Source organism: Bos grunniens, chromosome X (assembly GCF_055505025.1).
Source record: "Bos grunniens cultivar Pamir isolate PY7600 chromosome X, Bosgru_T2T1.0, whole genome shotgun sequence".
Taxonomy (NCBI): domain Eukaryota; kingdom Metazoa; phylum Chordata; class Mammalia; order Artiodactyla; family Bovidae; genus Bos; species Bos grunniens.
Genome location: NC_141194.1, coordinates 18,934,566 through 18,961,268, shown reverse-complemented (window position 1 = coordinate 18,961,268; position 26,703 = coordinate 18,934,566). Strand labels below are relative to the sequence as shown.

At 41.1% G+C, this 26,703-nt stretch overlaps 1 protein-coding gene across 6 annotated transcripts in view; it reads right to left on the bottom strand.

The window, feature by feature from the left end:
* Window positions 1-26,703, bottom strand: part of LOC147339893 (choline-phosphate cytidylyltransferase B-like) — a 208,226-nt gene that overhangs the window by 102,000 nt on the left and 79,523 nt on the right. Inside the window, exon 5 of one of the 6 annotated variants that reach the window (XR_015159674.1) lies at window positions 8,942-9,456. The exons of the other annotated variants lie outside the window; for them this stretch is intronic. The gene's annotated coding sequence lies outside the window, so the exon portion shown is untranslated. Of the gene's footprint in view, window positions 1-8,941; window positions 9,457-26,703 lie in introns of those variants that run through there. 6 annotated transcript variants of the gene reach the window in all.

The window sequence follows — 26,703 nt, the reverse complement described above, 5'->3', positions numbered from 1 at the left end:
TTTACAGTCCAAAGAAACAAAATATCATCAGATCTGTCACTCCCTGCTTCACATCATTCAGTGGCTTCCCAAAGCTCTAGAATAAAAGCCAAGTGAGTACAAATTTACCGAGAGAAGTTAGGTAAACAGAAAGACAAAGCGAAGTTGGTGGGGAGGATGGGTTACAGATGGGTTACAGACATCTATTATTTCTCACCTAATAGATGTTACCCTAAAATATGTACTTTCAAGCCAAGTATGTATTACATTAAAGCCAGAAAATGATCACTATTGACCATTCTTTAACTACAAAAATAGCAATTTCGCATGATTCAATACAGAAGACTCAACATATAGATTCCAGCTTAACACTATTATCATTTAGTCCTCTTTGGAGAATTCTACACTGTTAAGGCAATGGCACCCCACTCCAGTACTCTTGCCTGGAAAATCCCATGGATGGAGGAGCCTGGTAGGCTGCAGTCCATGGGGTCGCTGAGGGTCGGACACGACTGAGCGACTTCACTTTCACTTTCCACTTTCATGCATTGGAGAAGGAAATGGCAACCCACTCCAGTGTTCTTGCCTGGAGAATCCCAGGGGCGGGGGATCCTGGTGGGCAGCCGTCTCTGGGGTCGCACAGAGTCGGACACGACTGAAGCAACTTAGCAGCAGTGGCAGCAGCAACCCCTTCTCCTCCTTCCTGAAACACTCTTGTCTGCTTCCATGATGCCCTGCTTTTCTGGTTTGCCTCCTCATTCACTGGAAACTGCTCTTCTAGTTCCTTTCCTGGCCCTTCCTTTCTATCAGAACTCTAAAGATCAAATCCCTAGACTTGGGAAAAGTTTGGCTTCTTTTCTAAACATTGGCCTGTAGTTTATTTAAAATATCTACTTGCAGATAATGTCCAAAGTTATGTCTCCTGAAAAAATCTTTGTAACCACCAGTCTGATACATGCAACTGGTAACCTGGATATCTTCTCCCATCTCATCCTCTTTTGACCCCTTCTCCTCCTGCCCTCAATCTTTCCCAGCATCACGGTCTTTTCCAACAAGTCGCCTCTTCAATGGTTGGATGGCATCACCAACTATATAGACATGAGTTTGGGCAAACTATGGGAGATAGTGAAGAACAGAGGAGCCTGACATGAAGCAGTCCATGGGGTCGCAAAGAGTCAGATGTGACTTAGTGACTAAACAACATCTCTCAGGCGTATCATGTTCAAGATGAAGCCCTTGGTCCTTTCTAAAATCTTCCCCACCTTTCTTCCCCATTTCAGTAAATGCTACTTCCAACCACCATGCTGCTTAAGCCAGAAAATGTGAACCCTTCTCAACGCCTCTCACACGGTGACCAAATCCTGATAAGTTCTAAATACAGGATAGCAGACATATATGCTTCTTTTCATCTCTAATGCATCTACCATAGACCAACACACCTCTGCTTGGAATACTGGGTTGGCCAAATACTTGGTTCAGGCTTTTCATACCATCTTTCAGAAAAGCCTGAATGAACTGTTTGGCCAACCCAGTACTACAGTATCTCCGTAACTGACCTGTTTCCATGCTTCCGGTCTCTGATACAGATGGTCATATATGACATGGCTTCTGGACACTTCTCCAGCCTCATCTCTCTGTCTATCCCCCTCACTCTCCATACTCATCACATTGGTTTTCTTTTAGTTCTTCAAATAAACCAATGTCTTTCCTGATTTTAGGCCTTTCCTTATGACAATTTCTCTGCCTGGAAAGTTCTTCCCAGGCTTCCCTGGTGGCTCAGTGATACAGAAACCACCTGCCAATGCAAAAGACACAGTTTCAATCCCTGATTGAATGTATGCTCCCACATGCTGTGCAGCAACTAAGCCTGTGCACCACAACTACTGAGCCTGTGCTGAGAGTCTGAGCCACAATTATTGAGCCCAAGTACCACAACTACTTAAGCCTGCAAGCCCTGGAGCCTGTGCACTGCTGCAACTAGGGAGGAGCTCTTGCTCTCTGCAATTGGAGAAAAGCCCAGGCAACAATAATGGCCCAACACAGTCAAAAATAAATAAGATTATATTTTAAAAAACATTCTTCCCCCTTGATCACTTCATTACTCTATCACCTTCATTTAAATGAAATGGGTTAAAGTCACTCAGTTTCTGTTCGAGTGAAATATTAGACCTAAGCCCTGAAACCCTGGACTCTCAAGTCGAGAAACTTGAGTGTATGTCCTTGGTCTGTGGAAGGTTTGTCATCAGTCATCTCAATGGTAAAGAAAGAGGTGAACTGAATGCCCTACCAGGGCTCAACATTAGACTGTTGCAAACTTCTGTCTTACAGATGAAGAAACCAAGGCCCACAAGAGTCAATTTACCGCAGTACAATAAATAGTTCTTTCATTGGGCAAACTTATTGCTAACATTATGTGGACATTATTGGCCTTTGCAGCTGAACAGATTATTTTGTACTAAGGGAAGAAAAAAGACAGGCATATTTAACTAGGATAGTAATTCAAAATGTATGCATTAGTATGGAGATAGGAAGTAACAGTAGATGAAGAAATGGGGATGATTAGTTAAATGTCATACGGAATTGGAATGCAAAAGTAGGAAGTCAAGATATACCTGAAGTAACAGGCAAGTTAGGCCTTAAAGTGCAAAATGAAGCAGGGCAAAGGCTAAGAAAGTTTTTCCAAGAGAACACACTGGTCATAGCAAACATCTTCTTCTAACAACATAAGAGACAACTCTACACATCAACATCACCAGATGGTCAATACCGAAATCAGACTGATTACATTCTTTGCAGCTGAAGATAGAGAAGCTCTATACAGTCAGCATAAATAAGACCTGGAGCTGACTGGCTCAGATCATGAACTCCTTATTGTCAAATCCAGACTTAAGTTCAAGAAAGTTTGGAAAACCACTAGGTCATTCAGGTATGACCTAAATCAAATCCCTTATGATTATACAGTAGAAGTGACAAATAGATTCAAGGGATTCGATCTAATAGACAGAATGCCTGAATATTTATGGACAGAGGTTCATAACACTGCAGGAGGCGTAATCAAAACCATCCCTAATAAAAAGAAATGCAAAAAGGCAAAATGATTGTCTGAGGAGGGCTTACAAATAGCTGAATAAAGAAGAGAAGTGAAAGGCAAAGGAGAAAAGGAACCATATATCCATCTGAATGAAGAGTTCTAAAGAATAGCAAGGAGAGATAAAAAAGCTTTCCTAAATAATCATGCAAAGAAAGAGAGGAAAACAATAGAATGGGAAAGACCAGAGATCTCTTCAACAAAATGAGCGATACCAAGGGAACAATTCATGCAAACATGGGCACAATAAAGGACAGAAATGGCATGGACCTAACAGAGGCAGAAGATATTAAGAAGAGGTGGCTAGAATATGTAGAAGAACTATACAAAAAAGATCTTCATGATCCAGATAACCACAATGCTGTGATCACTGAAACAGAGCCAGACATCCTGGAGTGCAAAGTCAAGTGGATCTTAGGAAGCATCACTATGAACAAAGCTAGTGGAGGTGATGGAATTCCAGTTGAGCTATTTCAAATCCTAAAAGATGATGCTGTGAAAGTGCTGCACTCAATATGCCAGCAAATTTGGAAAACTCAGCAGTGGCCACAGGACTGGAAAAGGTCAGTTTTCATTCCACTCTCAAAGAAAGGTAATGCCAAAGAATATTCAAACTACTGCACAATTGCACTCATCTCACAGGCCAGCAAAGTAATGTTCAAAATTCTCCAAGCTAGACTTCAACAGTATGTGAAACAAGAACTTCCAGATGTTCAAGCTAGATTTAGAAAAGGCAGAGAAACCAGAGATCAAATTGCCAACATCCGTTGGATCATCAAAAATGCAAGAGAGTTCCAGAAAAACATCTACTTCTGATTCACGGACTACACTTTGACTGTGTGCTGCTGCTGCTGCTGCTAAGTCGCTTCAGTCGTGTCCGACTCTGTGCGACCCCATAGACGACAGCCCACCAGGCCCTGCCGTCCCTGGAATTCTCCAGGCAAGAACACTGGAGTGGGTTGCCATTTCCTCCTCCAATGCATGAAAGTGAAAAGTGAAAGTGAAGTCGCTTAGTCGTGTCCGACTCTTAGCAACCCCATGGACTGCAGCCCACCAGGCTCGTCCATCCCTGGGATTTTCTAGGCAAGAGTACTGGAGTGTGGATCACCACAAACTGTGGAAAATTCTTCAGGAGATGGGAATACCAGACCACCTTATCTGCCTCCTGAGAAAACTGAATGCAGGTCAAGAAGCAACAGTTAGAATAGGATATGGAACAAAGGACTGGATCCAAACTGGGAAAGGAATATGTCAAGGCTGTATATATTGTCACCCTGCTTATTTAACTTATATGCAGAGCACATCATGCGGAGAAGGCAATGGCACCCCATTCCAGTACTCTTGCCTGGAAAATCCCACGGATGGAGGAGCCTGGTGGGCTGCAGTCCATGGGGTCGCTAAGAGTAGAAAACCACTGACTGACTTCACTTTCACTTTTCACTTTCATGCATTGGAGAAGGAAATGACAACCCACTCCAGTGTTCTTGCCTAGAGAATCCCAAGGACAAGGGAGCCTGGTGGGCTGCCGTCTATGGGGTCACACAGAGTTGGACACGACTGAAGCGACAGCAGCAGCAGAGTACATCATGAGAAATGCTGGGCTGGAAGAAGCACAAGCTGGAATCAAGATTGCCAGGAGAAATATCAATAACCTCAGATATGCAGATGACACCACCCTTATGGTAGAAAGTGAAGAGGAACTAAAGAGGTTCTTGATGAAAGTGAAAGAGAAGAGTGAAAAAGATGGCTTAAAGCTCAACATTCAGAAAACTAAGATCATGGCATCTGGTCCCATCACTTCATGGCAAATAGATGGGGAAAAAATGGAAACAGTGACAGACTTTGTTTTCTTGGGCTCCAAAATCACTGCAGACGGTGACTGCATCCATGAAAATAAAAGATGTTTGCTCCTTGGAAGAAAAGCTATGACAAACCTAGACAGCATATTAAAAAGCAGAGACATTACTTTGCCACCAAAGCTATGGTTTTTCCTGTAGCCATGTATCCATGTGAGAGTTGGACCATAAAGAAGGCCTAGTGTCAAAGAATTGATGCTTTTGAACTGTGGTGTTAGAGAAGACTCTTGAGAGTCCCTTGGACTGCAAGGAGATCAAACCAGTCCATCCTAAAGGAAATCAATCCTGAATATTCATTGAAAGGACTAATGCTGATGCTGAAGCTCCAATACTTTGGCCACCTGATGTGAAGAGCTGACTCATTAGAAAAGACCCTGTTCCTGGGAAAGACTGAAGGCAAGAGGAGAAGGGGATGACAGAGGATGAGATGATGGATGGCATCACTGATACAGTGGACATAAGTTTGAGCAAGCGCTGGGAGATGGTGAAGGACAGGGAAGCCTGGCATGCTGCATTCCTTAGGATTGCAAAGAACTGGACATGAAGAGTGACTAAACAACAACAACCACGAAAAAAAGATAGTTTATAACAATATGAACATTAAGTACAGATGTATACGTTGTTCATAAAATTATTTCCCTGATCGATAAGTTCTAAATCTTCCAATGTCACAGTACTTTCACCAGTAAACTGGTTCAATGACTAACAGGAGTTGGAACACAAATGTTTACCTTCCTAGGAGACAGGGAAGCAGATGCTGCATGTAGGTCCCAGGCAATCTCCTGACACAAATACCTCTGATCAAAGAATGTGTTTTATAATTTAAATCAAGGTTATTAAACTTAAATAAGAGAGGAAAACATCTTGGGGGGGGGGGGAACTGTTGACTGAGATTGGTGGCTAAGATATAGACTAAATGAATCACTTCCCCAGAGATCCTAGAAATTCAAGATGGCAAGTCTGGGGACAGAGGGATAATATGGCAAGTGGCTCAGCTGATGTCTTATTTAATTTCTAGGACAAGAGTATATTTCCTAGACATCTCAAAAGGTAGTACGGAAGAAAGCCAAATGTTTATTTTATCAACATACCCCGTGTGACACCTTCACGGTAAGTATACACAGACCTAGTTAGCAAAAAAAATTTTAAGATATGAAGTCTACAACAGAAACCACAGGAAACATTCATTTACATAGTTTAATTGGCACCAACTTATGAAAATTTAAATTTCATCCTCTTTCATAATTAAGCTATGTAGAACCCATCAGATGCCATAAATGTGGGCCACCTTATTCAGAACACAAGGGATAAAATTGAACAGAAATATTTTAAATAGAAATCTGAAGGCGGATGAAAAAGATTTAACTGTTATAAAGTCTTATTTATGAAAGTGTATTTGAAATCTACAGAACGTAGCACAATTCTTCCATCTTTGAAACAATCATGGAGAATATAAAGTTTATTTTTGAAGAAAATAATTAACCTGGATACAACATAGTCACTTTTAACAGTTTTTTGAAACACAATTCTTCTCATATGTAAGGTTCAATTATCTCTTCTAACCCCACCTCTTTGCTTTCAAACTCCAATCTATCCTCCACCCGTAAAAATATGGAAAACACTCAACTATCTTGAGTTATAAACTAAAGCAAGATTTTTTTAAATTTTCAAATTACCAAAACTTAAAAGAAAAATGTCAAAGCTTGTGAGGGTCCAAGGAAGCCAAACTCTCATCCAGTCCTGGGAATGGTGGGTATTTGTAAATATATCAAAAGAAAGTGTGTTAGCGATTCACTTATGTCTGACTCTTTGCAACCCCATGGACTGCAGCCAACCAGGCTCCTCTTTCCATGGAATTCTCTAGGCAAGAATACTGGAGTGGGTTGCCATTCCCTTCTCTATAGGATCTTCCCGACTCAAGGATCGAACCTAGGTCTCCTCAACTATAGGCAGATTCCTTGCTGTCTGAGCCACCAGGGAAGTCCAATATATCAAAAAACTTACAAGAACTCATATTTCTGGACTTAATAGCTACATTTCTGGAAATCTACATAAAAAGAATCTGATTAAGAGAAAACAACTTTTGAGAATAAAGATGCTTGTTTCCATGTTATTGATATAGGAAAACTGGAATTACTGATATGTCCAACAATCAGTTCAGTTCAGTACTCAATCATTTCCAACTCTTTTCGACCCCATGAATTGCAGCACGCCAGGCCTCCCTGTCCACCACCAACTCCTGGAGTTCACCCAAACTCATGTTCATCGAGTCACTGATGCCATCCAGCCATCTCATCCTCTGTCGTCCGCTTCTCCTTCTACCCCCAATCCCTCCCAGCATCAGAGTCTTTTCAAATCAGTCAACTCTTCGCATAAGGTGGACAAAGTATTGGAGTTTCAGCTTCAGCATCAGTCCTTCCAATGAACACCCAGGACTGATCTCCTTTAGGATGGACAGGTTGGATCTCCTTGCAGTCCAAGGGACTCTCAAGAGTCTTCTCCAACACCACAGTTCAAAAGCATCAATAATTCAGTGCTCAGCTTTCTTCACCATCCAATTCTAACATCTATACATGACTACTGGAAAATCCATAGCCTTGACTAGACGGACCTTTGTTGGCAAAGTAATGTCTCTGCTTTTAAATATGCTATCTAGGTTGGTCATAACTTTCCTTCCAAGGAGTAAGTGTCTTATACTTTCATGGCTGCAATCACCATCTGCAGTGATTTTGGAGTCCCAAAAAATAAAGTCTGACACTGTTTCCCCTGTTTCCTCATCTATATACCATGAAGTGATGGGACCAGATGCCATGATCTTAGTTTTCTGAATGTTGAGCTTTAAGCCAACTTTTTCACTCTCCACTTTCATTTTCATCAAGAGGCTTTTTAGTTCCTCTTCACTTTCTGCCGTAAAGGTGGTGTCACCTGCATATCTGAGGTTACTGATATTTCTCCCGGCAATCTTGATTCCAGCTTGTGCTTCCTCCAGCCCAGCGTTTCTCATGATGTACTCTGCATATAAGTTAAATAAGCAGGGTGACAATATACAGCCTTGACATACTCCTTTTCCTATTTGGAACCAGTCTGTTGTTCCATGTCCAGTTCTAACTGTTGCTTCCTAACCTGTATACAGGTTTCTCAAGAGGCAGGTCAGGTGGTCTGGTATTCCCATCTCTTCCAGAATTTTCCACAGTTTATTGTGATCCACACAGTCAAAGGCTTTGGCATAGTCAATAAAGCAGAAATAGATGTTTTTCTGGAACTCTCTTGCGTTTTCCATGATCCAGCAGATGCTGGCAATTTGATCTCTGGTTCCTCTGCCTTTCCCAAACCCAGCTTGAACATCTGGAAGTTCACGGTTCACATATTGCTGAAGCCTAACTTGGAGAATTTTGAGCATTACTTGACTAGCGTGTGAGATGAGTGCAATTGTGAGGTAGTTCGAGCATTCTTTGGCATTGCCTTTCTTTGGGATTGGAATGAAAACTGACCTTTTCCAGTCCTGTGGCCACTGCTGAATTTTCCAAATTTGCTGGCATATTGAGTGTAGCACTTTCACAGCATCAACTTCCAGGATTTGAAATAGCTCAACTGGAATTCCATCACCTCCACTAGCTTTGTTCATAGTGATGCTTCCTAAGTCCCCCTTGACTTCACATTCCAGGATGTCTGGATCTAGGTAAGTGATCACACCATCATGATTATCTGGGTCATAAATATCTTTTTTGTACAGTTCTTCTGTGTAATCTTGCCACCTCTTCTTAATATCTTCTGCTTCTGTTAGGTCCATACCATTTCTGTCCTTTATCGAGCCCATCTCTGCATGAAATGTTCCCTTGGTATCTCTTATTTTCTTGAAAAGATATCTAGTCTTTCCCATTCTATTGTTTTCCTCTATTTCTTTGCATTGATCGCTGAGGAAGGCTTTCTTATCTCTCCTTGCTATTCTTTGGAACTCTGCATTCAGATGCTTATATCTTTCCTTTTCTCCTTTGCTTTTCACTTCTCTTCTTTTCGCAGCTATTTGTAAGGCCTCCTCAGACAGCCATTTTGCTTTTTTGCACTTCTTTTTCTTGGGGATGGTCATGATCCCTGTCTCCTATACAATGTCATGAACCTCCATCCATAGTTCTTCAGGCACTCTGTCTATCAGATCTATTCCCTTAAATCTATTTCTCACTTCCACTGTATAATCGTTAGGGATTTGATTTAGGTCATACCTGAATGGTCTAGTGGTTTTCCCTACTTTCTTCAATTTAAATCTGAATTTGGCAATAAAGAGTTCATGATCTGAGCCACAGACAGCTCCCGGTCTTGTTTTTGCTGACTGTATAGAGGTTCTCCATCTTTGGCTGCAAAAAATATAATCAATCTGATTTCGGTGTTGACCATCTGGTGATGTCCATGTGTAGAGTCTTCTCTTGTGTTGTTGGAAGAGGGTGTTTGCTATGACCAGTGCGTTCTCTTGGCAAAACTCTATTAGCCTTTGTCCTGCTTCATTCTGTACTCCAAGGCCAAATTTGCCTGTTACTCCTGTTACAACAATAGGGAAGTTGAAGTTATGGTATATCAAAAATTGCCATTTTAATAGTTTTCTTCTCCCAAGTTCTTATGCTTTAAAATTTTTATATGCTGCATCACATATGTAATGCTGTTTATATTTTAGACTGCTGCTTTTCTTTTATATTGCTGAATTATTTTTAAGTTATCTATCTACAGGGAAGTCTTGGTTTTGGTCGATATTTAAGAAAATTCTGTAAGGCTATAGTCTCACAGTTGGAAGCACAAATGGGATTATGACTGGATCCTGTCACCAAAGGAAAGTGAGGTGAGACAACTCTTGAGAAGAAATGCCCAATCCTCTGAAGATCAGGGGTTCTCAGAGATTCCTGAGCTCTTCACCGGAGCTGACAAGGCTGCTTCTCATGTCAGAAGGGAAAGGTGCATGTATTGATTACACCCTCCCCCAAGGAAACAGTATGGAATTAGAGCAGATTTGAACTTAGAGGGTTTCAAAATTAAAGCAATTCCGGTCTAGCCAGCAGATTGAACAAATGGGTGCTACGGACTCAGGAATATGGATACATTTGTGATTGCACCTTAAGAATGCTTGAGACTGCCAAGTAGGTCAGAGATGGACATTTTAGGGAGGGGCAATCAACACAGTCAAGGCACAGAGATGTGAAAAAGGCAATGTGTTTAGTTTTGTTAGAGTGCAAAGGGAAACTGCAAAATGAGAGATGAGGCATAGAAAAAGGTAAGGAGCCAATCATGGAAGGTTTTCTGTGCCATATTGAGGAACTAGAGATAAAGAGCTACAGTGATCTTTCAATCGTGAGAGAAACATGACCAGATGTGTTGCTCAGAAGTGTATCAGAAGAGGAGGGTAACACTAGAGGCAGAAAAACCTGATCAAAGACATGATAAGAATTACTGCAGGTTGGATGCCTCTTCAGGGCTTGAAAGACATAAAGCAGGTTCAGAAGAAGATTTAGTGAGTAAAGCCCAGTGAGTTATATAAAATCAAAGGAAAATGCACATTTGTATTTCCACCAAAAGGATCAGGGATTGAAGAGCTATGAGCATGGCAGTAAAAAAAAAACTTGCTAGCATTTGGAAACATGAAATCTTCCTACGTTTATCTACTTAAATCCGCGGTGGCTGTAATGCATGTCCATAAGTTTTCTGATCCTCCTTCAAAAAGATGGAAGTTATTTCTGCACCCCATGAATTTGGGCAGTCTTGGCAACTCTTTTGGAACAAATAAAATGCATCAGACCTACAACATCCAAGACTAGAACATAAAACGTAGCATGACTTGCAGCACTCTTTCCCTTGAGATTCAGCCACTAAGCTGTGAGGAAGCCCAGGCAACAGGGTTAGAGCCCTGTTCTCTAACAATAGCTCAGATGACATCCTGGTAGACAGTCAGCCTCCACCTGAAAGCCCATGAGTGAAGAAAAGCTTTGAGCTGACTCTGACCCCACCCACTAAAACTGCATGAGAAACCTCAAGTGAGAACTTCCCAGCTGAGCTCAGTCAGCTCCTCCAACACTCCTCGAACTGTGCAAAGTAATATCAAACAAAAAATGATAAAATATTAAAAAATATAAAATAATTTGGAGGTTGATTTGTTATGCACTGAAAGATAACAAGGACATACGCCATATCTGTTTCTTTTAAAGTGACAAGAGTCTGTGGACTTGTTTTCAGGGACAGGACAGAATGTAAGGAATTGAGCAGTACTGAACCACATTTCATGCAAAGATGGGCTCGATAAAGGACAGAAATGGTATGGACCTAACAGAAGCAGAAGATATTAAGAAGAGATGGCAAGAATACACAGAAGAACTGTACAAAAAAGATCTTCATGACCCAGATAATCACAATGGTGTGATCACTGACCTAGAGCCAGACATCCTGGAACATGAAGTCAAGGGGGACTTAGAAAGCATCACTACGAACAAAGCTAGTGGAGGTGGTGGAATTCCAGTTGAGCTATTCCAAATCCTGGAAGTTGATGCTGTGAAAGTGCTACACTCAATATGCCAGCAAATTTGGAAAATTCAGCAGTGGCCACAGGACTGGAAAAGGTCAGTTTTCATTCCAATCCCAAAGAAAGGCAATGTCAAAGAATGCTCAAACTACCATACAATTGCACTCATCTCACACGCTAGTCAAGTAATGCTCAAAATTCTCCAAGCCAGGCTTCAGCAATACGTGAACTGTGAACTTCCTGATGTTCAAGCTGGTTTTAGAAAAGGCAGAGGAACCAGAGATCAAATTGCCAGCATCTGCTGGATCATGGAAAAAGCAGGAGAGTTCCAGAAAAACATCTATTTCTGCTTTATTGACTATGCCAAAGCCTTTGACTGTGTGGATCACAAAAAACTGTGCAAAATTCTGAAAGATATGGGAATACCAGACCACCTGACCTGCCTCTTGAGAAATCTGTATGCAGGTCAGGAAGCAACAGTTAGAACTGGACATGGAACAACAGACTGGTTCCAAATAGGAAAAGGAGTATGTCAAGGCTGTATATTGTCACCCTGCTTATTTAACTTATATGCAGAGTACATCATGAGAAACACTGGACTGGAAGAAACACAAGCTGGAATCAAGATTGCCGGGAGAAATATCAATAACCTCAGATATGCAGATGACACCACCCTTATGGCAGAAAGTGAAGAGGAACGAAAAAGCCTCTTGATGAAAATGAAAGAGGAGAGTGAAAAAGTTGGCTTAAAGCTCAACATTCAGAAAACAAAGATCATGGCATCTGGTCCCATCACTTCATGGGAAATAGATGGGGAAACAGTGGAAACAGTGTCAGACTTTATTTTTTGGGGCTCCAAAATCACTGCAGATGGTGATTGCAGCCATGAAATTAAAAGACGCTTACTCCTTGGAAGGAAAGTTATGACCAACCTAGATAGCATATTCAAAAGCAGAGACATTACTTTGCCGACAAAGGTCCGTCTAGTCAAGGCTATGGTTTTTCCTGTGGTCATGTATGGATGTGAGAGTTGGACTGTGAAGAAGGCTAAGCGCTGAAGAATTGATGCTTTTGAACTGTGGTGTTGGAGAAGACTCTTGAGAGTCCCTTGGACTGCAAGGAGATCCAACCTGTCCATTCTGAAGGAGATTAGCCCTGGGATTTCTTTGGAAGGAATGATGCTAAAGCTGAAACTCCACTACTTTGGCCACCTCATGTGAAGAGTTGACTGATTTGAAAAGACTCTGATGCTGGGAGGGACTGGGGGCAGGAGGAGAACGGGACGACAGAGGATGAGATGGCTGGATGGCATCACTGACTCGATGGACGTGAATCTCGGTGAACTCCGGGAGTTGGTGATGGAGAGGGAGGCCTGGTGTGCTGCGATTCATGGGGTCGCAAAGAGTCGGATACGACTGAGCGACTGAACTGTACTGAACTGAATCTCCAGAATAGTTTGGCCTCAGATCAAATAACAGGGAGGGAACACAGCCCCGCCCATCAATAGAAATTGGATTAAAGATTTACTGAGCATGGCCCTGCCCATCAGAACAAGACCCAGTTTCCCCCTCAGTCAGTCTCTTCCATCAGGAAGCTTCTATAAGCCTCTTATCCTTATCTGTCAGAGGGCAGACAGAATGAAAAACACAATCAGAGAAAACTAATCAATCTGATCACATGGACCACAGCCTTGTCTAACTCAGTGAAACTATGAGCCATGCCATGTAGGGCCACCCAAGATGGACCAGTCATGGTAGAGAGTTCTGACAAAATGTGGTCCACTGGAGAAGGGAACAGCAAACCACTTCAGCATTCTTGCCTCATGAACAGTATGAACCCCATGAACAGTATGGAAAGGCAAAAAGATAGGACACTGAAAGATGAACTCCCCAGGTTGGTAGGTGCCCAGCATGCTACTGGAGATCAGTGGAGAAATAACTCCAGAAAGAATGAAGAGACAGAGCCCAAGCAAAAACAACACCCAGTTGTGGATGTGACTGGTGATGGAAGTACAGTCTGATGCCGTAAAGAGCAATATTGCATAGGAACCTGGAATGTTAGATTCATGAATCAAGACAAATCGGAAGTGGTCAAACAGGAGATGGCAAGAGTGAACATCTACATTTTAGGAATCAGTGAACTAAAATGGACTGGAATGGGTGAATTTAACTCAGATGACCATTAAATCTACTACTATGGGCAAGAATCCCTTAGAAGAAATGGAGTAGCCATCGTAGTCAACAAAATAGTCCAAAATGCAGTACTTAGATGCAATCTCAATAATGACAGAATAATCTCTGTTCATTTCCAAGGCAAACCGTTTGATATCATAGTAATCCAAGTCTGTGCCACAACCAGTAATGCTGAAGAAGCTCAAGTTGAACGGTTCTGTGAAGACCTACAAGACCTTCTAGAACTAACACCCAAAAAAGATGTCCTTTTCAATATAGGGGACTGGAATGCAAAGTAGGAACTCAAGAGATACCTGGAGTAACAGGAAAATTTGGCCTTCGAGTACAAAACGAAGCAGGTCAAAGGCTAACAGAGTTTTGCCAAGAGAGAGCACTGGTCATACTAAACACCCTCTTCCAACAACACAAGATAAGACTCTACACAAGGACACCACTAGACTGTCAATACTGAAATCGAATTGATTATATTCTTTGTAGCCAAAAATGGAGAAGCTCTATACAGTCAGTAAAAACAAGACTGGGAGCTGACTGTGGCTCAGATCATGAACTCCTTATTGCCAAGTTCAGACTTAAATTGAAGAAAGTGGGGAAAACCACTAGACCATTTGCTGCTGCTACAGCTAAGTCACTTCAGTCGTGTCCGACTCTGTGCGACCCCAGAGATGGCAGCCCACCAAGCTCCCCCGTCCCTGGGATTCTTCAGGCAAGAACACTGGAGTGGGTTGCCATTTCCTTCTCCAATGCATGAAAGTGAAAAGGGAAAGTGAAGTAGCTCAGTCGTATCCGACTCTTAGTGACCCCATGGACTGCAGCCTACCAGGCTCCTCCATCCATGGGATTTTCCAGGCAAGAGTACTGGAGTGGGGTGCCATTGCCTTCCCCACTAGACCATTCAGGTATGACCTAAATCAAACCCCTTATGATTATAAAGTGGAAGTGAGAAATAGATTTAAGGGACTAGATCTGATAGATGAGTGCCTGAAGAACTATGGAATGAGGTTCGTGACATTGTACAGGAGGCCATGATCAAGACCATCCCAAAGAAAAAGAAATGCAAAAAGGCCAAATGGCTCTCTGAGGAGGCCTTACAAAAAGCTGAGAAAATAAAAGACACGAAAGGTAAAGGAGAAAAGGAAAGATACACCCATTTGAACGCAGAGATCCAAAGAATAGCAAGGAAGGATGAGAGAGTTTTCCTCAGTGATCAATGCAAAGAATTGGAGGAAAACAACAGAATGAGAATGACTAGAAATCACTTCAAGAAAATCACAGATACCAAGGGAACATCTCATGCAAAGATGGGCACAATAAAGGACAGAAATGGTAAGGCCCTAACAGAAGCAGAAGATATTAAGAAGAGGTAGCAACAATACACAGAAAAACTGTACAAAAAAGATCTTCATGACCCAGTTAACCATGATGGTGTGATCACTCACTTAAAGCCAGACATCCTGGAATGTGAAATCAAGTGGGCCTCAGGAAGCATCACAACAAACAAAGCTAGTGGATGTGATAGAATTCCAGTTGAGTTATTTCAAATCCTAAATGATGATGCTATTAAAGTTCTACATTCACTATGCCAGCAAATTTGGAAAACTCAGCAGTGGCCACAGGACTGGAAAATCCAATCCCAAAAAAAGGCAATGCTGAAAAATGTTCAAAATACCACACAATTGTACTCATCTCACACACTAGCAAAGTAATGCTCAAAATTCTCCAAGCCAGGCTTCAACAGTATATGAACCATGAACTTCTAGATGTTCAAACTCAATTTAGAAAAGACAGAGGAACCAGAGATAAAATTGCCAACATCTGTTGAATCATTGAGAGTTTCATGAAATCATGAGAGTTTCAGAAAAACATTTACTTCTGCTTTACTGACTACACCAAAGCGTTTGACTGTGTGGATTCAAACTGTAGAAAATTCTTAAAGAGATGGGAATACCAGACCATCTGACCTGCCTCCTGAGAAATCTGTATGCAGGTCAAGAAGCAACAGTTAGAACTACACATGGAACAACAGACTGGTTCCAAATAGGGAAAGGAGTACATCAAGGCTATATATTGTCACCCTGCTTATTTAACTTATATTCAGAATACATCATGAGAAATGCTGAGCTGGATGAAGCACAAGCTGGAATCAAGATTGCTAGGAGAAATATAAGTAACCTCAGATATGCAGATGACACCATCTTTATGGCAGAAAGTGAAGAATAACTAAAGAGCCTCTTGATGAAAGTGAAAGAAGAGAGTGAAAAATTTGGCTTAAAACTCAACATTCAGAAAATTAAGATCATGGCATCCAGTCCCACCATTTCATGGCAAATAGATCGGGAAACCATGGTAACGGTGACAGACTTTATTTGGGGGGGGGCGTCCAAAATCACTGTAAAGCATCAGCCTGCAATGCAGGAGACCCAGGTTCAATTCCTGGGTCAGGAAGATCCCCTGGAGAAGGAAATGGCAATCCACTCCAGCACTCTTGCCTGGAAAATACCATGGACAGAGGAGCCTGATAGGCTACAGTCCATGGAGTCACAAAGAGTCGGACACGACTGAGCGACTTTACTTTCACTTTCACTTTCAAAATCACTGTAGATGGTGACTGCAGCCATGAAATTAAAAGACACTTGCTCCTTGGAAGAAAATTTATGATCAACCTAGACAACATATTATAAAGCAGAGACATTACTTTGCCAACAAAGTTCCATCTAGTCAAAATCATGGTTTTTCCACTTGTCATATACGGATATGAGAGTTGGACTATAAAGAAACCTGAGCACCAAAGAATTGATGCTTTTGAACTGTGGTGTTGGAGAAGACTCTTGGGAGTCCCTTGGACTGCAAGGAGATCCAACTAGTCCATCCTAAAGGAAATCAGTCCTGACTATTCATTGGAAGGACTGATGCTGAAGCTGAAACTCCAATACTTTGGCCACCTGATGCAAAGAACTGATTGATTTGAAAAGACCCTAATGGTGGGAAATATTGAAGGTGAGAGGAGAAGGGGACAACAGAGGATGAGATGGTTGGATGGCATCACTGACTTGATCGACATGAGCTGGAGTAAGCTCCAGGAGTTGGTGGCAGACAAGGGAGGGGAGCCTGGTGTACTGCAGTGCATGTGGTTGCAAAGAGTCGGACATGACTGAGCGACTGAACTGAACTGAACGTCAAGCTTAGTGACAGAAGACCTGTAAGGAAAACAATGGCAACTGGGGCTTCTAAGAGATCTTAATGCTAGAAATTTGATGCCCTTAACAAAAGAAACACACAAAGAACATGTTTATCAAACTTTGAATGTGAAAGTATTAATTGCTCAATTGTGTCTGACTCTGCAATCCTGTGGACTGTATCGCCTGTCAGGCTCCTCTGTCCATGGAATTCTCCAGGGAAGAATACTGGAGTGGGTTGCCATTCCCTTCTCCAGGAGATCTTCCTGACCCAGGGATCAAACCCAGGTCTCCTGTATTGCAGGCAGATTCTTTACTGTATGAGCCACCAGGGAAACCAAACTTTAGGTAATGCAAAGGAGGTATATCTAACTCTTTAATGGTTAACTTTAAATTCAGTAGCAATTTGATCTTGGCTTAACAGATCAGCTTGTGGAAAATGCTCCTGCTACAGAATACTTTAAAAGGTTGGCATATAAACTTATGTGTAAATAGGTCACTCAGATGGTAAAGAATCTTCCTGCAGTGCAAGAGACCTGGATTCAATCCCTTGGTGAGGAAGATCCCTTGAGAAGGGAATGGCTCTCCACTCCAGTATTCTTGCCTGGGAAATCCCATGAACAGAGGAGCCTGGAGAGCTACAGTCCATGGGTTCAAAAAGAGTTGGACACGAATGAACAACTAACACATATACATATATATATATACACACACACATATACACCTACACAAACACACCTCCCTGATAGAAGGTAGCTAGATACAAGGAGTCACTGAATGAGTGGATGAGCTAGTAAGAAAATGAAGTCTTCAGTGGCCAAAAAGAAGCAAGGCAAGAATCCAGAGAGGTAGCAAAATGCTAAGGCCAACAGCAGCCCTGAGCTTATCTGCAGAGCCTTGGCTGCCTAGAGCTTTGGGTTTTAAAGGAACAATGACTGATTGGGCCCTAGCAAAGAGAAAAGTTGAATGGTTTCCTTTGTAATGCCTGGTCCCTCAGAAGCTGTACTTATTGTGAAAGGTAGAAATATTTCAGCTGACAGAATAAAGTCATTTGCCTTTTTTAGTCATCTCTTTGGTGGTGGAGGTGGCAGTCTCCCCTGATAATCTATTGATACAACTGTAAGCTGGTGCTCATGCAACATTGATTCTAGAAGTCACCCAACTTCCCAGAACTGAAAAAACACAGGCCAAGATTTACTTAAAGAAATTCAGAAATCTCACAGAAGTAAACACCACTACTTTCTGGAAGAAAGCACACAGAACCCAGGTTTGAAAGAATTCTCATAGGTAACAGTTTCTACAAGGATCACTCACCACAAAAGAAAGGGAGCAAAGGAGGAAGAGAGGAAGGAAGAATATAAATCACAAAGCACACAATGAAATCGCCCACTTATTAATATTTCATATCATTTCATATCCTCCTTTTCATTTCATATGGGATACAAAATTTTAAGTATATTTGTATAGGATATGATTAATATTAACTATACATCTATTATATATAAATTAAATGACATCATTCAAGATGCACCTATTCTTATTTTTTCTGCACTTGATAAAATATTCTCAGAGAAATGCTAATATATCTCACTATGATTATATAATTTTTTCTTTTAATTCTTCTGATTTTTACTTTATGTATCTTTGTTTCTTTGTTGTTAAGGGGTCTAATGGTTTATAATACCTTTCTTCTTTATGAATTGCACCTTTTATCATTAAAAATATTCATCTTTGCTTCATTTAAAATAAATTTTTTAAAAAGTTAAATGGAAAAATGCATTCATGGATATGAAGAATTTGGTTTCATAAAGCTCTCTCCTCTCAAATGCATTCTTGATTCAATACTATTTTAATAAAAATCCTAACAAATTTTTTAGAGATTTTTAACAAGCTGACTTTAAGATTTATATTGAAGAACAACAGACCAAGACACATCTGAAGAAAAACAAGGTGTGGGAACTCAGTCATGAAAACTTTTTATAAATTATAGCAATTAAAACATTGTGCTTTTGGCATATGAATAGGCCAACTGATCCTAATAACAAAACAGATAATCTAGAAACAGACTCATGCCTAAATGGAAACATGACCAAAGGGTCGTGAGAAATTGGGGAAAAGATTGCACTCTTGAACAAATGTGTTGAAACGGTTACACATGAGGAGGAAAATAAAATTGAACTTCTTTGTAAAAAAAAGAAATCAACTCTGCATAATACATGGACTTAAATGTGAAAGGCAATAACCTTAAAATACTTCAAAGAAAGTATTAGAGACTATCCTTATGCCACTGAGGTAAAAAAAAAAAAAAAAAAAAAAAAAGATTTACTAAGCAAGATCACAAAATATAATACGAACCACTCAAACCTAAAACAATTAAATCAAAGCAAATTAAAAACACCTTCCTACTTTTGACTATCACATCTTAAGAAGAACATCAGAGGGATTCATGTCCACATATGGATAATCATCATGATGCATTGTGAAAGGCCTGGAGATCTCACATATACATATATATATAGTGGTTGGGATTATTTTTTTTTTTCGTCCCACCATGCCACTTGTGAGATCTGTTTCTTGACCAGACACTGAACCCAGGCCACGGAAGTGAAAATGCTGAATCCTAACAACCAGACCACCAGGGAACTCCCAGGGGATTATAATTTTTTTTTTAAGTGAGAGAAAGCACAAATATACATGGCAAATAATAACTACCTTCAACTATATGAAGTACTGAAACATTCAGAAGGGCTTCCCAGGTGGCTCAGCAGTAAAGAATCTGCCTGCAAATGCAAGAGATACAGAAGATGTGGGTTCGATCCCCAGGTTGGAAAGATCCCCTGAAGGAGGAAATGGCAACCCACTCCAGTATTCTTTCCTGGGAAATCCCATGGACAGAGGAGCCTCACGGGCTACAGTCCATGGGGTCGCAGAGAGTTAGACAGGACTTAGCAACTGAGCATACAACAGCAACATTCAGAAGGCTTGATGTACACTGGGGGATAGGAATTTATGACTACACATCTCCAGTTTCCTCTCTTCTCCTGGGAGGGACCAGTATGGAAGGAACTCTTTGGTTTTCTCTCTCCAAACCACCCCTCTGCAGTAGAGGAGATGAGGGAGAAGGGGCTCAGGCATGCGTGGGCCCTGAACTTGTTGGCTTTTTGTTTTAGAGCTCATGGGGAGCTCTGCCCTTATAGGATGCAGTAGATATGCTCAGAGATGGCTTCTCTGCCCTGCAACAAAGTCAGCCCAATTCAAAAGGAAGAGGTAGAAGCCAAACGTTTTCAGGTCAAAGCCCCAATTTTATCCACAATAATGTGGACCTCACAGTGATATCTGATCTCTGTGTCTATTTCCAGTTGGCTCAAAACCAATGGGGAAAATGTTATCAGTAGTTAACCACATGATCACAACCTTCAAAACCACTACCAGGCTTTTGAGTTATGTTTATACATCCCTTCTTGACATGGAGAGGATTTTAAATAACCTGCCTCTCAAGAGTAGTTCTCCAAAGCAGAACTGAAAGGAATGGGTATAACTTATAAGAGGATATATTTCAGTTTCAACTTGCTAATGTCAAAGAACTTCCTAATAATTGGTTGATTTAAGTTTCCCGGCAAATTTGCATTGGAAGCAACCAACCCACAGAAACAAGAAGGGGTATTCTTGTAGCATCTGTGGCCTTTACTGTCCAACTGTAAGATTTCATGAAATAAAATAAATGCATGCTTAGAATGGAGCTTGGTCATTTAAGGTCGCAAAGAACAAGAACAATACAGATGGTTTTGGACCAATATTCTTGAGTTGCAGAGTAACTTTTTCAAAATTGTTATGCTATTTTCCTATATTTTTGCCATCAGAACCCCATAGGAATCTCTCTCTCACATAAATTTTGAAGTGTGTCAACCACAAAAGCAAGACTATTTCTCAGACAGAGAAGAAAGTTCTTACCTGGAGAATTAATCATCAGTTAAAAAGGTTCTGGAGACTGACTCAGATGCCTTTAGACAGAGAAGAAAGCATTCTGGATGTATAACTCACTTTATCTGTCTCTCCCCAAACTCCTATTTTGCTTTGTTTTCTGTCAATGCTGTGCCTTGCTTTTCTTTTCTTGAAAACTCCCCCTTATAAGAGAGCATGCTGATAGCACAGTGGGTGGATCCTCTGCTTGTCTGAGTACTAGAATCATCCAGCGAGGTTTTGAAACATTCAACAAACAGGCCAAACCCCAAACAAATTAGAATGACCAGTGGTGGGGACCAGGCACTGGTATTTCTTTATAAAGTTCTCCAGGTGATTCCACTGTTTGGACCATGTCGAGACCCACTCTGTTAGCAAACAGCAGTGGTTCCCAAATGTAAGCCTGCATCAGAATACCCTGGTGCATGAGCATGCGTACTCAGTCATGTCCGACTCTTTGTGACCCTGTAGACTGTAGCCCACCAGGCTCCTCTGTCCATGGGATTTCCCAGGCAAGAATACTGGGGTGGGTTGCCATTTCCTCCTCCAGAATATTTGGAGGGATTGTTAAAACAGACAGCTGGGCTGCACCTTCCTGGGTTTCCAACTCAGCAGGTCTGGAGTAGGGTTGGGAATCTACATCTCAAACAAGTTTCCAGGTCATTCTGATGGCCACACTGTGAGAAACACAAGAAAACACCAATTTTTGAACTTTAATCCATTTGGTTCTCAAATATGGAAGTTTTTAAGATAAAAACTTGGTGAGGTTTCCATGGTGAGGTGGATCCCCCACACACATGTCAATCAGAAATGGTTCCTTCCTTGTAGTTTTTACCCTCTTCCTTTTAAATCAGGTTTGAGCTCACTACCCCTGGCAGTCTCAGTCTAGAACACTCTAAGGGCTTTAACACAGTACTGTTCTAAACCAAAGGAGGTCCAGAAAGGCTTTCTAAAGTTCCAACAACCCTGACAGTAACAGGTTGCAAAACAACAAAGTCAAGTCAAAGCCCACACTGCCACATTTTTAAGGGGGAGGAAAAAAATACATATGCATATGCATACATATATGCATATATATTCACTTTCTTTTTATAATAATATTTATAACAAAAAATCATGAAACCAGGTTTCTTAAGTGCAACACTTAATCTGGCCATTGCCAGGCCAGCCAGGTTCCCTAGGAGGGAGATGGAGGGACCCACAAGCTCCCAGGAGCACGTGTTCCTCTGCCCATCTCCCAGGCTATTAGGGAACTCTGTCTGAAGGAAAATGCAAGGTACATCTGCTTTTCCCATCTGTTTCAAGCCTTGATAGTCTTTTAGTGTTTTGAAGGTTTCATTATTGAAGAACAGTGGGAACAAAAAAAAAAAATTAAGTTGCTCCTGCTAAATTTGTCCAATCAGTCTCAGCAACCTGGCCACATCCCTGAATCTATCTTTTCCAGCAATTCAGGCCTCCAGTTTCAGATTCATACAATTCCCCTGGTTTGGACAATCCACACGGTATTTCAATATCAAACCCAATGATCAGAGTGCCAAGACCATTGTTTTCTTTAAATTCAAAGGGAAGACTTCCATTTTTTTTTTCTACTTTATATTCAGCATTTGCTGCCACATTCTCATGTTTTCATTGCCTTTCACAGTCTTCTTTCAAGTTGGGAGTGAGAAGCTAATGAAATTCAGGAAGAACAACATAAATGCAATTTCATCCTGGAGGGAAAAGGCAGTCCTTCATTTTGCCTAAGACTGAAAACCTCAACTCGTGTTCCTTGAAAATGTGCTTCCAGACCACTGTGATCATCACCCTCATTCTATTCTGGGTAAAATGAGAAAATACGTGTGAAATACTTTAAAGAGCTCAGAGCACTGCACAAATAAATGGGTTGTTTGTTGTTATTCCCAGACACAGGCTGCTACTCAGGCATGTGATCATCTTCCCTGATGACTCAGTGGTTGAGAACTCTTCTTGCACCTGGTCCAAGAGTAGTAATCAGTCATTTATGTGCTCCTCGCTCTGGTCCTGCATGGAATTTGGTGGGATGGGAAGCAGGGGGAGGCGAGAATGTGAGTCACCTAGACTCAAAACAAGGTACTGTTCCATGATCTTTAGAGTGTCAAACCAGGATCGGGTCTTTTTATGTTAACCTTGTATTTACCTGGGCAGGGTTATAGGAATTTTTTAAGGCCTGAACCTAGCTGGGCTCACAGTCAAATTTTAAAGTGGGGAGAGGGGTGTTAATTTACACATGGGGCTTCCCAGGTGGCACAGTGGTAAAGAATCCACCTGCCAATGCAAGAGATGCAGGTTCAATCCTTGGGTCGGGAAGATCCCCTGGAGGAAGGCATGGCAACTTGCTCCAGTATCCTTGCCTGGGAAATCCCATGGACAGAGAAGCCTGGCGGGCTACAGTCCACGGGGTCGTAGAAGTCGGAAACTACTGAACACAGCACAGTGCAGCACAATTTACACATCCATCAAGGAAATCCAGAGAACTGACTAGCCCAGTGTTTCACAATGACTCAGGACCAAGCAGAAACTTGATCACAGCCCTGATGCAGCTTCAAATGCAGATTTATCCTGTCTGTAGCTAAACCACGCTGATCATAGGCCCAATGATTAGTAGAAAGGTACAGAAAGACTCTTTTAACATAGTATTTATGGATGCACAGAGTCTGAACACTGAGGACTATGCTGACATGCGTTTTGAAAAACAGCCTACAAAGTATTGCCATCTGTGGTAAAGTAGCACTCATACCCATTAATAATTCACAGCTCATCAAATGGAGTAGAGAACAAACCTGATCATTAGTGCAAACTACTACTGTCAGCACTAATGAAGGTAATTAATATCAATGTTTAAGTTTTTTGCTTATGGAGTAATTGGCAAAGGATTTAAAAAATAACTCTATGAGGAAATTAACCAGCCATCCTGTAACTCTGTACTTGCATTCCATTGCTTTAAACATCTTAATTGCCAGGAAAGCTTAACCATACAAAGTGGGGAAAAAAAGAGGTTAGGAACTCAGGGAGGGTGGTTCATCATTTTCTACAGCTTACTTTTTTCATTATAATACATTTTCCATTTTTAATTAAATGAATAAAATAGCTGTATTGCCTTTGAGATTATATACAATTGCCAAATAAAGCTGCAGACATCGCTCTCCTTAATGTTTTTAGAGAAGACTGCTCTGCTGTGTTTTAGATAGGCACATTTTCTTCACTTAGCTTGTTTTGAATTTGTACAGGCTTATAAAATCACAACAGATGTTTCCTGCAGGTATCGGGTACTGAATAAATTATACATCAGTTTCCCATAGGTTTTCTTTCTTTGCAGTCATCAGATTCTTTTGAACTCAAAATTGGGTAAGGCAGAAATCAACTCTATTTTCAATCGTCTCTACTCCTGCATGGAGAATGAAGGCCAAGACAATGACAGTAACCTGGGCATTCAGAATTAAAAAAAAAAAAAAAACCAACACCTGTTTAAAGGGAAAACTTGACTACCTGTCCATTTCCCATTGCATCAAAGCTTAAATATTAATACAATAATACCAAAAGGTATTTATTGTGTCCTGAGCACTATGAAGGATCGTAATGATGAGACATAGTCCCTAAATTCACGGGGCTATCATCAAAAGCAACCAAGTAAAGCATAAGAGTTATACATTGATGGGAATAGTAGAGTTGTTCTCACTGGAGTTTGGAAAGCATTTTCTGTAGGTAGGTGTCAGGGGACATTAAACTTTAAGGAATCCAGTATGCTGCACTTTTCTTCCTTTGTGTGCCATTTCTCAAGGATTCTCTGTTCCTTATCAGTTCCTATTCTGGGAACGAGTAGAGCTGCATGCAGTTCTCAAGACTGAGATCATGGGAAAGGGTACCTGCTTGGATTCCTTTCAGTAACTCCCTTCAGTGACTCTTTTCAGCATCAGCGACCTTGTATGTATTAGACTATCCATTTTGTTGGAATTGATGGAATTTCATCCTGTGTAATAGATGAGTAATCATTTTACTAAAGATATATAAGCCTGCATTTCCCCTAATAAAATACTCTTGTTCCACTAGAGACTTGGGTCCCCCGCATCCTTCTTTCTGTCTTCATTCTCTTCGGAACATGGAAACCTGCTGAGCTCACTTTCTCACCCAGGCTTTCAAGACCTTCTTGAGAGGACGCCCTGTGCCTTCGTGAGCGGTACAAGTCCTGTGCATGGGCTTTATTGGTTTTCCACATAACCCGAGAGATACTGCTCTCTCTCTCTCTCTCTCTTTTTCCCTCTTTCTTTTCATTGACTCAGGTCCACCAGGCACTGGTCTGTAAAGAAGACCACAAGTGGCACCCAAACAGGGACCTGGAATTCACGGTATTCAGGGCAGAGTGACTGGGACCTACTGAGGTCAGGTAAGTGCGGGGTTATGGGACAAACAGCTGGAAAGCCCCACCATTTTTCTACTTTACTTCATCATTTATTTAAAGTTCAAACTCTTTGGGTTTCATGTCAGTAAATAGAGGCTTATCTCCAAATGGTGGAAAACTATCTTGACTGTAATAGTTGTAGTCATCTTATTCTTGCTGTTTGCTTTTTACATCTGTAACTATATAATGAATTTTATATCTAAGAGGTTTGAGACATTTGTTACAAATGATTATTCAAGCTCCTATGATTGTCACAGGCTCTTCCAACTATTACTTGGGGCCCCTAGATCAAAGATCCTCATTATGAGAATAAAGAAAATATATTGCCTCAACAAGTTAGGGTCTACACCCCTTTCCAACAGGAAAAAGTTACAGAATGATTTCTCCACCCCTTTCCCTGACAACCATATTCTCCTAAAAATAGGAAAAAATGAAAGAGCTAAAGCTTAAGCAGACAGTCCAAGGCCCTATAAAGAGGAAGCAAACATTCTCACTCATGCTTTCCTTAAGCCTTGTGCAACAATGTATCTTGCTGGAAAACTGATCTTTGTTTAGGTCCAGAACTAATGATTACACAGCACAATGTCTCACTCATGGAAATGCTTTTCTTAGGCTCTATGTTAATGATTATACTTGTAACAATCTTGCCTGGAAACCTGTATCTCAAGATTTGTACCCCTGATTACACAACAACAGTATATCTTGCCCACAGATATTGTCTGAAACCTGTTCTCCCTAGCTAATCTTGTGCCAAAGTTATCTCAAAATATATGTCTTGGGAAAGGGCCTAATAAAGGCTATGCTAATTTTTTAGCTAGACTAGAAACTGCTATTTCCCAAAATGTTATCAAAAAAAGAGGCCAAAATGCAAAAAAATGCTTACTTATAAAAATTCAAATAAAAAATGTCAAAGAGCTATCGCTTCAATTCATAAGACTGGGACTATTATTGATTATTTGAAGGCTTATCACCATTTAAGATCACACACACAAAAAAAAACCCTCAAAAAATACAAACAGGTAGGGAATGTTATTAACAATATGGCCACCCAAGTTTCCTTAAGTCTTATGGGTCAGACTTTATCCAGTTTTAAGTTGTGGGGATTTGAAATATTGGGCAGAAAATATCAGATTTCAGCAGTGATACAAGAGCTACAAGAGATGAGTATAAAACAGGCTCTGCCATGCCCAGTTTAGTTCAGTTCAGTCGCTCAGTCGTGTCCGACTCTTTGCGACCCCATGAATTGCAGCACACCAGGCCTCCCTGTCCATCACCATCTCCCAGAGTTCACTCAAACTCACGTCCATCGAGTCGGTGATGCCATCCAGCCATCTCATCCTCTGTCATCCCCTTCTCCTCCTGCCCCCAGTCCCTCCCAGCATCAGAGTCTTTTCCAATGAGTCAACTCTTTGCATGAGGTGGCCAAAGTACTGGAGTTTCAGCTTTAGCATCATTCCTTCCAAAGAAATCCCAGGGCTGATCTCCTTTAGAATGGACTGGTTGGATCTCCTTGCAGTCCAAGGGACTCTCAAGAGTCTTCTCCAA